General features: G+C 40.2%; 1 protein-coding gene across 14 annotated transcripts in view; it reads right to left on the bottom strand.

Moving 5' to 3' along the window:
* Vsig1 (V-set and immunoglobulin domain containing 1) overlaps positions 1-12883 on the bottom strand; it is a 177680-nt gene that overhangs the window by 148801 nt on the left and 15996 nt on the right. For 11 of the 14 annotated variants that reach the window (XM_052736898.1, XM_052736914.1, XM_052736925.1 and 8 more), the window contains exon 4: positions 11731-11816. The exons of the other annotated variants lie outside the window; for them this stretch is intronic. The gene's annotated coding sequence lies outside the window, so the exon portion shown is untranslated. The remainder of the gene's footprint in view (positions 1-11730; positions 11817-12883) is intronic. 14 annotated transcript variants of the gene reach the window in all.

Genomic DNA, 12883 nt, shown 5'->3' with positions numbered 1-12883 from the left:
GACTAGATATTATAACTATAATCCTTGCTTGATAATTGTTTTGTTATATGCTATTTTACTATGTTAAAGTTAAACCTTCCTTTGTGGATAAAAAAAGGGGAAGTGCTATGGATGACTGATTGATAAATAAAATGCTGATTGGCCAGTAGCCAGACAGGAAGTATAGGCAGGACAAAGAGAGAGGAGAATTCTGGGAACAGGAGGACTGAGGAAGGGGGAAGCTGCCAGCTGCCACAGGGAGAAGCATGATGTAAGATACCTGTAAGCCATGAGCCACGTGGCAAGGTATAGATTTGGGTTAATTTAAGAAATAAGAACAGCCGGGCGGTGGTGGCGCACGCCTTTAATCCCAGCACTCGGGAGGCAGAGGCAGGCGGATCTCTGTGAGTTCGAGGCCAGCCTGGGCTACCAAGTGAGTTCCAGGAAAGGCGCAAAGCTACACAGAGAAACCCTGTCTCAAAAAACCAAAAAAAAAAAAAAAGATATAAGAACAGATAACAAGAAGCCTGCCATGGCCATACAGTAATATAAGTCTCTGTGTGTTTATTTGGGGGTTGCAAGTGGGAGAGATTTGTCTCGACTGCCAGCAGGCTGGGACACAGGAAAACTTCAGGTACAAAGGAGGGTGGGTGTAGGAGCCCACAAAGGTTTCTCTCCTCTATATTTTTATCTAAATTTCTTATCCCTCACTCCTCAGGAGTATCCTGGGTGGAAAAAGTGAGGGCTGGTCTCCAAAGATGGTGCCTGAACAGGGACCCAGAGACATAGCAAAAGGGGTATCAGGGGGTGTCATGGGTGTAAGGTACTCTGATAAAGAACTGACAAAGGTGATGGTATTTTATTCTCAGGAGTGAAAGTGAAAGTGGCAGAAAGATGCCGAGTAAGGCTGCAACATAGATTTCTCACTATTAAGGTTTCTTTCTTTTTCTCTCTCTTAAATTCTATCTGTAAAAATTAAGGAAAAAATGTAAGGTAGAGTAGGAATACAGTGTAGAAAAAAATATAGGATAAGAAGACAAAAATATAAAGTAGAATGCAAGAACATAGCATAAGAAAAAAAATTCTTAAGACAGAGGCACTATATCCTTGATTTCCAACTATGGGACTGTGAACGCAAACTCTCAGAAAAATCAGAAAAAAAATCTATCAAAGAGGAGAAAAATGGGCAGAAAAAGATTCCTATGGAAGCTTTTGACCTGGGGACAGCTAAAATGCTGAGTCCAAGTGGCAAAGGAAAGAAATTTTCCCTGGGGTGGACGTGAGAGAGACAAAAACCCCTGTTCTGCCAGCATTGCCTGAGAAAACTTGTACAACACCATTCAAACAGGGTCTGTTTTCACTTGGCCATGAAGTCAGAAGTTTAGAGAACAGAAGTCTTAGGAAAACTTGGTGGTCTTTCTCAAAAAATGAAAGCTTTCTTGGGAAAAACTTAATCTCTTCCTCTCTCTCTAAAAAGCTAAAAACCCTTTCAGGTCTTTGCTTCACAGAGATTTTTTTTCTCTTTCTGTAAGGGCAAAAATTAGATTCACCTGGAGATAATATCAGTATGGGAAAATCACCTGTAATGGCTCTAGAAACAAGAGTTTAGGCAGAGAGTTGCTGAGAGCAGGGCAGCTTGAGGAAGCTGCTGGCATGGAGGAAGCAGTGAAGTCAAGCCTCGGCCGTAGTGTCAGAGACTCTGTCTTGGGGAGGAGCCAAGCCAGGACATGATGGAGAACTGTCTGGGAGGGAAAATTTCTGAAAAGATTTTTTTTTAACTTTCTTTCACTAACCAGGTAAAGTGGAAAGCAAGCCCCTAGGGTTTATTGCTTCTGACAAAAACAAAACACTAGTCTGAGTGCATGCAGACAAGCATGACCTGCTTAGGGAACAGTAGCAAGTGAAAGATATAATTTGAGAGGTACACTTGTTAAATGGTAACACAGGCATTCCAAATCAAGCTTAGGGAAGAAAAAGTAATCCCCCATTGTAAAAACAAAAGCAAAAACCAAACCCTGTAAAGGGAAACAGAAGTATGGTGTACCCAAAAGGCATTATGGGAAATGTAGTTTGTAAGGTCATTTGTAACAGCAGGACGATATAGAAAAAGGCTGTATGGGAAATGTAGTTTGTACAGTCATTTGTAACGGCAGGACAATATAGAAAAAGGCAGTATGACAAATGTAGTTTTTCTGCTCAAAATGGCAGTACTGCCCACCAAAAACCTGATTTTCAGCTGAAAGTTAAGTTACTTTTCCAAGCACTGTTAGAAAGTTTAGCTTTACTTCCCGAAAACTAAGAACAGACAAACAGCTTGCCTCTCAGGAGATAGTTAAAATGCTAAAAACCCTTTAGAAAACAAAGGAAAATGGTCCTTACACTGGGAGATGGCTTCAGGTGTGAAAAAGAGCTTGTGGGATTGAGTTGGACTTAAGATTCAAGAAAGAAACATTGACATCATTAAAAAATGCTCATGATAAACTTAAAAGGCAACTTCAAAAATTAAGAAGAGGGAATCTTACTCCATTTTACACTCAGTCATGTCTAAAAACCACTATTTTACCCTCAGTTAAACTTGGAGCCACACCACTTTTGTCTGACTAGTGGCAAATCAATGCAGGCTTGAGACAGTGCCTAAGAACTGTGCAGGAAGTTTTTTCTAAGAGCTTTATGGCAGCTCAATACAGTAGTTTCACCCTCACCCTGAGGTGATGCTTCTGATGTAATTGAGTGAAGTCAATGGCATTTGTTTGAATTGTGTCACTCAGGGAGAGCTGCAATAAGTTTTGGTAAGGGACAGGCCCTAGCTAAGAAACCACCTACCGCTGGGCACATTCTGCTGGTTCTGGAACAGCTGAGAGAGCCTAGCAGGAAAGGTAACTTTTAGGGAATGGCATCATCCCAAGTGTTGCAACTCCATAACAATAGCAACTCTAAGAGCCATTACCAAGTTAGGTGCTTATCTCCTCCTGTCAAGGGAACTTTAAGGAGGTTATCAAAGCTGACTATGATTTGACTGACTATTAACTCTGAACTTTATTATAAACTCTGAATGTTAGAAATAATTTGGGCACTTCCTGTCTTGTTAAATGTTAAGAAATCTCTTCTAAATGTTAGTTAAGGAATCTCTTCTAAATGTTAGGCAAGAACTCTCTTCTAGATGCTTGCTAGTGTAAGTTAGTTCTGTTAAGAGATTCTTTCTAATAGTTTTACAGAGTTTTCTCTTAAATATAAGTTTGATAAATAGTTCTTCTAAGAAATCTCTTCTAAGTTTGTAAGAAGTATAAATAAGTAAGCTTGTAAACAGTTGTAAATATGTATAGTGATAACAGTAGTCCTTTAGAGAGTTTGCTTTTGAATGTAAGTTTGTAAGAAGTGTAAATACACATAGTAAATAGCCATGCTAGTTGTAAATATGTATAGTACAGTCATGCTAGTTGTAAATACATAATGTTTATACTAGAATTACATTGATGTTAATGATCCAGAGTTTGGTAAAAGCTAAGGGAATGTTTAAGTTTGAAGTAGTTTATCTGATATGATTTGCATCAAGAGTTTATTGATTTAAAAAAGGGCTTGGCACAGCTAAGGCTGTTATAGACATCTTAAGACCCATTCCAAAAAAAAGATATGCCATCTTATCATCCTTTACTCCTGTACTGGGAGGTGTGGCCGCTATAGAGATCACTGTGGAGGTTGTATTCTCAGTAGGAACGTGAGTCAGAGCTAAGTTAAGATCAGTACTTCCTCCTGCCAGAGGCTGAGAGCCAGAGATGGGCAATTTTCTCCTGATGGCTTGTAACCTAAGACAGAGTATGCTGGATGGAAAGCATTTATCTATGACAGATAATGGAAGCAATAATCAGGGAGAATTACCTAGGACAGATCTCATTCTATCTGAGAGGCCCTTTAAAAAATTAAGAGGAGGGACCTGTGGGAGCCCACAAAGGTTTCCTAGTGAGATCTGAGCTTGCTTTACACAGCAGGGCTGCATTAGGGGATGGCTTGACCATGTGTATGGTTACCAGGTGTTTGGAATGTTCTGCATTTGGCTGTGCTTGTGGGGGAGGTCTTTTGCTCCACCCCTTGGCATTCCTTTAAAAGCCCTTTAACAGAGACAGAAGGGGCTGGTGGATTTTGACCCAGGCCCTCCTGAGGCTATCCTTTGTTCCTATCTGTGTCTCTCTATATATTTCTAGCTAAATCTCTTATCCCTCACTCCTCAAGAGTACCCTGGGGGGAGTGGGGGCTGATTTCTCCCACAGGTAGGTAAAGGGACTAAGCATGATCAAGAATGGGCAATTGCCTCTCCTGAGTAAATTATGCACATTTCTCTTCTGGCCCCAGAAATTGTTCACCAAGTGTAGGCACAGCCAAGGAGGTGGGCAACTATTACTTCTTTGGCCTTAGTTCAGACTGAGAAGCTAAAGCCAGCCCTACCAAGTTCATCAGAGGTGAGGAAAATGCACAGAGGCCTTATGAGAAGTGCCCCATAATGAGGCAGCCAGATAATTGACACAAATGGATTTTAAAAATTCATGTTGTATTAGACCTCGAAAATTGTATACTATAGTGTTTTCTCAGTTGTTATGTCAAGTTTTATGTCACAAGCTAAAGTCATCTGTGAGGAAGGCACCTCAATTGAGAAAATGCTTCATGCCTCCAGAAGATCAGGCTCTAAACAAGCCTTAGGGCATTTTCTTAATTAGTGATTGATGTAGAAGTGCCCAGCCTGTTGTGGATGGGGCCATCCCTGGGCTGGTAGTCCTAGGTTCTATAAGAAAGCAAGCTGAGCAAGCCATGGGAAGGAAGCCAGTAAGCAGCACTCCTCTATGGCCTCTGCATCAATTCCTACCTCCAGGTTCCTGCCCTGCACTTAAGTTCCTACCCTGATTCCCTTCAATGATGAAAAGTGAAATATTAGCAAAATAAACCCTTTCCTCCCCAAATTGCTTTCAGCCATGGCACTTCATTACAGCAATAGTAACCCTAAGATGGTTGTAAACTACAGTCACCTAATACTTGCTTAGAACAGATCACAGTGGACTTTCAGAGTGTTTCACAAAGTTTCTCTATAAACTCACTATTCATTTTGAGATGTTAGTTAAGGGCTTTATGTTGTTGTCCTGCTCATGTTCTATAAAAAAAAAAGTTTTGTTAGATACAGATAGCATAATGGTATAAACCCTTTAGTATTTTTGCAGAATTGGACACTCATTTGAGAGACATAAGAATGCACCTGAAAGAGAAAGAATAGACACTCAGTTCACAAAGGGTATAAGGGTCAGGCACATCTGTGAAATATTGGGGAGCTTTATGGCTGTGTAAGGCACAGCTGATACCCAAAAGGTGACTGAAAATGTTCTGCAACAGCCTGGGCCTATAACTGCTACAAATAAGGATATCTTATGAGAGTGGAAATACATGTGCCATAAAAGCCACAAAATTGTTGAAAATCCCCTAGGATTTGTTGTACTCAAAGACCCTAGAGGCCCCTAAAACAATAGAGTATTGCAACTACTATTGGTTGCATTCAAGAACTATATGGTAAAACTATTAATAAAGATGGTATATTCCTGTGGAATAATCCTTTTGTATACTGTTAATATGTATTACTTTCATTGGTTAATAAAGAGCTGACGGGCCAATAGTTAGGCGGGAAAAGTTTAGGCAAGACTTGTGGACAAAGGAGCTCAGAGTAGAAGAGGACAGAGTCACCAGCCAGACACAGAGAGAAGATGAACATGCTATACTAAAAAAAAGTTACTGCCACGTGATAGAGCATAGGTATGAAATATGGGTTAATTTAAGTTGTAAGAGCCAGTTAGTGACAACCCTAAGCTATCAACCAAGCATTTATAATTAATATTAAGTCTCTATATGGTTATTTGAGGGTAGGCTGGCAGGACAAAAAAAAGTATGCCAACAGCAAATGGTTTTGGTTGCAAGTCTTGGAGAAATAAAGCTAGGACTAGGCTGGAAGTGTCCCCTCACTGAAGGCTACCTCTTGTAGTGACAGAAGGTGCTACTAAGGTTGCCTACAAGAATTACAGCCCAAAGTTCTACCAATGATTAGACATGCTTCATGATGGAAGTGTCAGGTAAGATGTGTCAGCTAGTACAATAGTGGCACAAACAGTTATAGAGCTAGCTTTCTGGTTAGACTTATGCCTGCTACACAGAAAGAAATTCACATCTGGAACTGGGAACTTAAGACAGAAACCTGGGGTCCCAGAAGTCATAGGTCCCAATGGAGAAACAATTGCTATTGCTTTGGTAAATAAATGATATAATAGCTAAGGGGCTTCCCAACATTTGCATCTATAACCATAGGTTATTACTGATATCATTGTCTGTCTGAAATATTTTTCTAGTGTTTTGCAGCAGAAAACAAAACAAAGTGAAAAGCCACTGAGACCACCAACCAAGCTCTGGAAATGGCAGGGTAAATAAGAGGATACAAGGGTTCAATATCCTACTAGAATTAGAGGAGTCTAGTCAGACTTCTAAGTCCCCCCCTTCAAGGCTCAGAGACAATTATAGAAAAGGGCCAAAAAGAATTTTAGAGTCTGAGAAAGAGGAAGGGGGTAGTGTAGCAATTTCCTCTGAGATAAAACATTCTGTCCTGCAGAGAAGCTCCTTAAGACTTATTAAGATTCAGAGAATCCATTTGCATTTGGCAAATTCAGAGAAAACACTACAGTATCTATCCTAATTTTGTGAGTTCAAGGTTTTGTACCGAATTCATTTTCTATTCTAACTTGTATTACCAACCCAAATCCTTTTATGTCTCTCAACCTTATATACTTTATACCTCTTTTGTAAGTTTCTTTTCTGAATAGGGTAACAAGGAAAACTGTAACTATCAAGTCTTCGACTCCATCAGAGACCCAAGTATGGACTGGACATTGTGAATGTAATTCTTACCTGATATTTGTTCTTATTGTATATAGTTTTACTACGTTAGAGTTAAAACCTTCCCTTTTTATTTAGACAAAAAGGGGGAAATGTTGTATGATAGTTTGATTGCATCCTGAAAATGAAGTTTGTTTTGAATTTAAAAAAAGCATTCTATTACTATTTTTAAAAAAAGATTCAGAAAGTTAACAACTCAAAAGCTGCAAGAAGTCCCTGGAATTGACTAGCTGTACTTTGCTCCCTCCTTCTCTGTGCTTCTATAAACAGTATGGGCTGCTAAGAGAAATTCTCAGACCAGCCAAGCTGCCTGAAGAGGCTCAAACCAACTGAGCAGCCCAGAAAAGACACTCTCCTACACCCACTGAGCTGCCTGCAAGTTGTACAGTGTGCTCCAGATTTCCAGCTTTTGTGAGCTGTCACCCATGCTAGGGAAGACTTTGGTGATTCAGCTGTCTTTCAGTCATTTCTGTTCTTAGAATTAACTCCTCACCCATATTCCTATATGGAACCCCAATAAAACCAAGTTGCAACTTGGTGGTATCCTTAACCTTGGTCTGTCTTTGCTTTCCTATCTGCAGTGAATAGACATTTATCCATGTCTTCCCAGTAATAATGTCACACAACAGTACTCCATACAAAAGTTGGCTTTCTGGAAACTCTGAATGAGTAAGAAACTCCTTTTATTTTCATCAGTGTTTTGTACCACTCAAATGTATTAGATAATTGTTTCACTTTGTAATATGCCATTCAATTAAAGCGGCAATTCAAACTGACCTTGTAACCAAGATCTTTCATAACTCAGAATCCATTTAAACTCATCTGACCCTTTCCCCTCTAGTTCCAAACAAAAATTCTTACCGCACCCCCTTCTTCCCTTTCCCCGTTTTCCTCATGTATACCTCATATTCCATTTCCAAGTCCATACTATTGCCCACTGAGAAGCTATCACTGTAAGACAAGGTTAGTTTAACACATACCTCATGCAGAACCTTCTCATTCTCCTCTATTTTTCAAGGTTCCCAGCCCCATTACAAAGGGGAATTTGTTGCAATACATCTTAACTCATATATTGAGAACAGACAGGTATAAACCATCTATCTCTTAAAGTTCCTCAATGCCTGTTAGCATATGAAATGCTTCTTCCAATATAAACAAATTTGATTTACTTGCTTAAAACACTTTCTCCTCTTCCCACACACACACATTTTAATGAGACATGTCAAAAATAATGAGCAATATATTAAAAAATAAATGCAAAATTAAGATGGCTACAGGTTTGTTCTCAGGAGGTCCAGGAATAGATCCATGTTCCCCTGTGCTGCTTCAGATGCTATTCTGAGTTTACAAAAGGCTGGTCAGCTAGAATTCTCTCCTGGGGTGCCAAAGGCACCAAGAGAATACACACAGTTCCATAAATCACAGCAGACATCTCCTCCACACTCTTATTGCTCAGCAGTACCCCAAGGGCTCAAAGGCCTGCAAAGCCTTCCAAATTGACACTGCCTGTCATACCATGGTGTAATAGCCCAAATGGCTCAACAGAACCAGAAATGGCTGAGCAGGCTTCTGAAAGACAAACCAAGAACGAAATGGCAATTGCTAACAATGGCTCAAAAAGAATATATACAGCTCAAAGTGTTACTGAACTCAGGCTACCCCTACAAGCAATGCTCTGCCACTATCCTAGATAAGTAAATTCAAAGCACTGAATTAATTGTGAGAAGCCACAAACCAACAGGAAGGCAAACTGGGAGGTGTGCTAACTGGAGAAAGCTCACCAAGAGTCGGGCTTCCTCAAGAATCTGGAACATAATCCAAATTCTCATCTCCTTCACGAAGCAGAGTATAGGAAGATGGGGATGTCTTAGGGATAAAGTGACTCAAGCAACTGTATGGGACTCCTCAAACTTTCCTCCCCACCTGGGGTTAGCTTGATGACAAACTGAGTCTTCTCTCCCAGCCATGACTTCCCTAATTGTCATCAGACTTGTTAGGGTCACAGTCCCTAATAAACCAGCACTGGGCACTCAACCTCAACAGGCCAATGAAAGAGACAAATTCACAGTGGAAAGCAGAAAAAGGAGATTTGATCAGTGTGGCCACATTGGGAAGGGGAACAAAGAGGTCCAGTGACCCTCCCTCCCTAGTCCATCTTTGGGGTCCTGACTTGACACTTTCTGCTCGTAAAGAAAGTAGAACGTTTTTTCCTCACAGTAAAGCTAGTCAAACACTGGGCACAAGTACTATATATAATTCCATTTGCAGAAGGCTAACGTCAATAAGGCTTCGTAAATAATTTGGGGTTTCCAATATTTTACAATAACTCAACTTTGCCATCTTAGCATAAAAGCAGCCATGTAAATGGATAGTTGTTTTCCAGTAACATTTTACGTAAAACTAGGCACCTAGCTGGATTTGTTTGGTCCACTGGCTGTAGTAGTAGGTGAGCATCACTTAAGATAATTTCTAGAGAAAACTGTTTTTTTCTAGCCATAAAAAAATCTCTCTTGTGGCTCTTGATGACTAGCATCAGTGATCCTTCCAACACTTGAATATCTAGTTGAATATATTCTGTATAATATAGAAACCCTATTTGTTAAAAATTTGAGCTTCATAGGTAGTACTGCTAATCAAAAATTATTACCCTAGTAAATATGAAATAAAATGAGAGAAGGGTGGGAACAAGGTAGTAGTGGGCTCCCAGGAGATACTAATCACATAATAGAAAAGAAAGTAAAATCAAAATAACATTTTGCTTATAAGGTCCTTCACAGAAGATTAAACAAGAGAACTTGAAGCAGCTGTAAGAGGAAGAGTTGGGGTAACTAGCATAAATATGCCTTCATACCAAAACATGAAACATGCAGAAATAAAGCCACATTTTTACAGCCTAGTCCTCAAGTAGAAATACCACAAATAAATGCAATGTGATGGTTAATATTGTCAGTCACCTAAGAAGCAAACCTTTGGGCATGTCTGGGAGGAATTTTCTAGAGTGGGTTAATTGATGTGGGGGTACACTCTAAATGTATATGCTACCATTCCAAGCCTGGGGTCCCAGACTAACTAGGAGAAAATAAGCTGAACCATTTAAATTCATCTCTCCCTGTTTCCTAAACACAGATGTGATCAGCCGCTTCAATTCCCTCACCATGATAGACCAGATTCTGAAACTATGATCTCTGTAAGCCTTCCCTTCCTCAAGTTGCTTGAGGTATTTTGTTACAGCAGAGACAGAGACAAAGACAGAGACACTCAAACTGCAAACTGCTACCAGGAAATGGGGTCCTGCTGTGAGAAACCTCAACATGTGGTTTGTGGACTTTTAGAAATGGTTTTTAAAAGAAATGTGGAAAAGTCTACAACTTTGGGCAAAGCCCTTGAAAGCTGTAATACAGCAGAGTTTAATGGGCCATTCTGGTGGACGTTTATAAGACTAGAATACAAAGAAAAATGCACACATAGAGATTCACAAAGTCTCAGAGGAAAATAAAGACTCAATTAGGAACTAAACTAGAACTTATGCATATATTGTATTCTGGAAAAGAACATGGTTGTATTTGGTCCATGTCCTGAGAACTTCAGTAAAGCTGAATTCAAAGTTATGGACTAACTTGTTTGTCCGCAGAAATATAAAGACAGGACAGCATTTAGAATACATCAATGTTTCCTGCTGAATGCTCTTATCCATGTCTATAGTGGAAGAGACAGACAGACAGACAGACAGACAGAGAGATGAGATGAGATAGAGGGGGCAGGCAAAAGTAAATGAACAAATGTGTGGGTTAGTGCAGCAGAAAAAAAAAGTTAAAGTTGCAGTAAAGACAAGTGAGTAGCATCATTAGAGATAAATCTTCTACTCTGCACTGGGAAAATAGGAAGGTAACCTAAGGGTAAAACTCTACCCATCTATGGTTCCAACTTGCAAAAGTCTAAATTCATTTAAAAGCCAAGAGCCTTAACTGAGATGGATTCCCTATTCAAACTGAACTTATCTAGCAAAATGTCTTCCCAGGATCAGGCTGTAAGGTACACTGAGTCCATACAACTGTAGTCCAAGAGGACTAATCTACCTCTCACACTATCAGCAGTGGTACTTGTTTCATAGACAAAATAGATACAAGAGCTAGGGTTCATCGAGGCTTATACAAAGCCTCAAGAAGTCTGTTAAGGCCAACCAATGTGAGGCAAGATAAAATTTCCTATGAGGAAGCCATACAAGGTCACTGTTTGAAAACTATAAAGATGAAGCCTGAGCTGCAATAAACATCATTGGATGTTAGAAATGCCAAGATCGTGGGACACCACTAAGGAAAGTCACAGCCCTGTATGCAGTAGAGGCAGCTCAAGAGTGAGGCTATGTGTGCTTCAGGTGGCAGCACGGGAAAGGCTGGGCTACCCAAGCTCTTTCAAGCCCATATGATTCATTCCATCATGAGCCCCATACGCCTGATAGAAAGCTCCAAGAGTTATGTTTTCCCTGCCAGACTTACATCCTGCTTTGACCCAGTTTTTCCTGGCTATGTCCCCATTTCTCCCTTCTGGAATGGGAATGTTTACTCTGTTCCATTAAAGATTGTAAGTATGTAACCTGTTTTGCTTTGTTTTTATTATAGAGGCTCAGAGTTAAAAGACTGCCTGAGTCTCAGAAGAGAATTCTCCACTGACATTTTGAACAATGTTAGAACTTTAAAGACTATGGGGGCTCTTGGAAATGAACTAAAAGTATTTTGCATTATGGGATGATCCTGAGCCTATGAGGACAAAAAGAGTGGAAGTTTATAGTTTAAAAGTCCAGGACTAGGGGTATAGCTCAGTGGCTAAAGTACTTACCATGCAAGCCTGAGGACTGGACTTGAAACACCCATAACTCATGTGCATGCCAGGTGGGTGTGGCAGCTTGCCTGTAATTGCAGCACCTGGAAGGCAGAGACAGAGGAACTCAGGAGCAAGCTAGCTAGCTACACTAGTCACATCAGTGAGTGTTCGTATGTCAAGGTGACAGGGGATGGTCTCATGATGGTTAGCACCCACTGCTAATTTGACAAGACCTAGAATCACCTGGGACACAGGTCTCTCAGCATGTCTGTAAGGGACTTTCTAGATTAGGATGACTGAGGTGGTGAGGCCCACCCTAAATGTGGGTGCTACTATTCTACAGACTAGTGTCTGGGCTGAATGAAAAGGAGACAGCCGAGCATCTGCACTCATCTCTCCCTGCTTTCTGACTATGGACACTGTGTGACTGCTTGCTTTCTGCTCCCGATACTATGCCTTCATTGCCATGATAGACTGTGAGTCAAAATAAACCCTTCCTTTCTTAAGTTGCTTTAGTAGGCTATTTTGTCTCAGCAATGAGAAAGGTAACTAGTACACCTATGAAGGCATTTTAACTCCTGTCCAACATGAAGTAAATCATAAAAATTCCCCTGACATCCATAGTCAGGATATAACCATTTTAATTTACATAATTAATATGTTAAGTCAAACTTTTATTGATGTGCCACATAACTGAGAAAAATAGCAAAATAAAGGGAAGGGTTTCTTGTAGTGCAAGAGTTTCAGAGCCCATAGTTGGCTGGAATCAATTGTTTCTCTGTCTGTACTAAGGCAAAAGCTTCATGATCAGAGACTTTGGTGAAGCACAACTGCTCAACTCAACGCAGCCAGAACAACAATGAATTTGCCTATGCTAGTGGGCTTCTTCTTCGCTTTAATTCTATACAGACCCCCAGCCCACTGGATAGGTCTTTCTACACTGAGATTAGTTAATCCTCTCTTGAAATGCCCCCCCCCAGGAAAGCTCAGAATCATTCTTTACTAATGTCCTAGGTATTTCTCAAGACAGTCAAGTTGAAAAAAAAATCAAAGAATTTACATTACAATTAATTCAGAAATTTTAGGCAGGGATGTCAAGCTATATACTATATTTGAGGTGACTTTTCTTGCATTTCACTTTCCTTTGAACATCAGACTACTACTTGGG

The sequence above is a fragment of the Peromyscus californicus genome, unplaced genomic scaffold, assembly GCF_007827085.1.
Source record: "Peromyscus californicus insignis strain IS unplaced genomic scaffold, ASM782708v3 Scaffold_10__1_contigs__length_136768540, whole genome shotgun sequence".
Classification (NCBI taxonomy): Eukaryota; Metazoa; Chordata; class Mammalia; order Rodentia; family Cricetidae; genus Peromyscus; species Peromyscus californicus.
The sequence above is the reverse complement of the archived record's forward strand: the minus strand, read 5'-3'. Positions and strand labels throughout refer to the sequence as shown.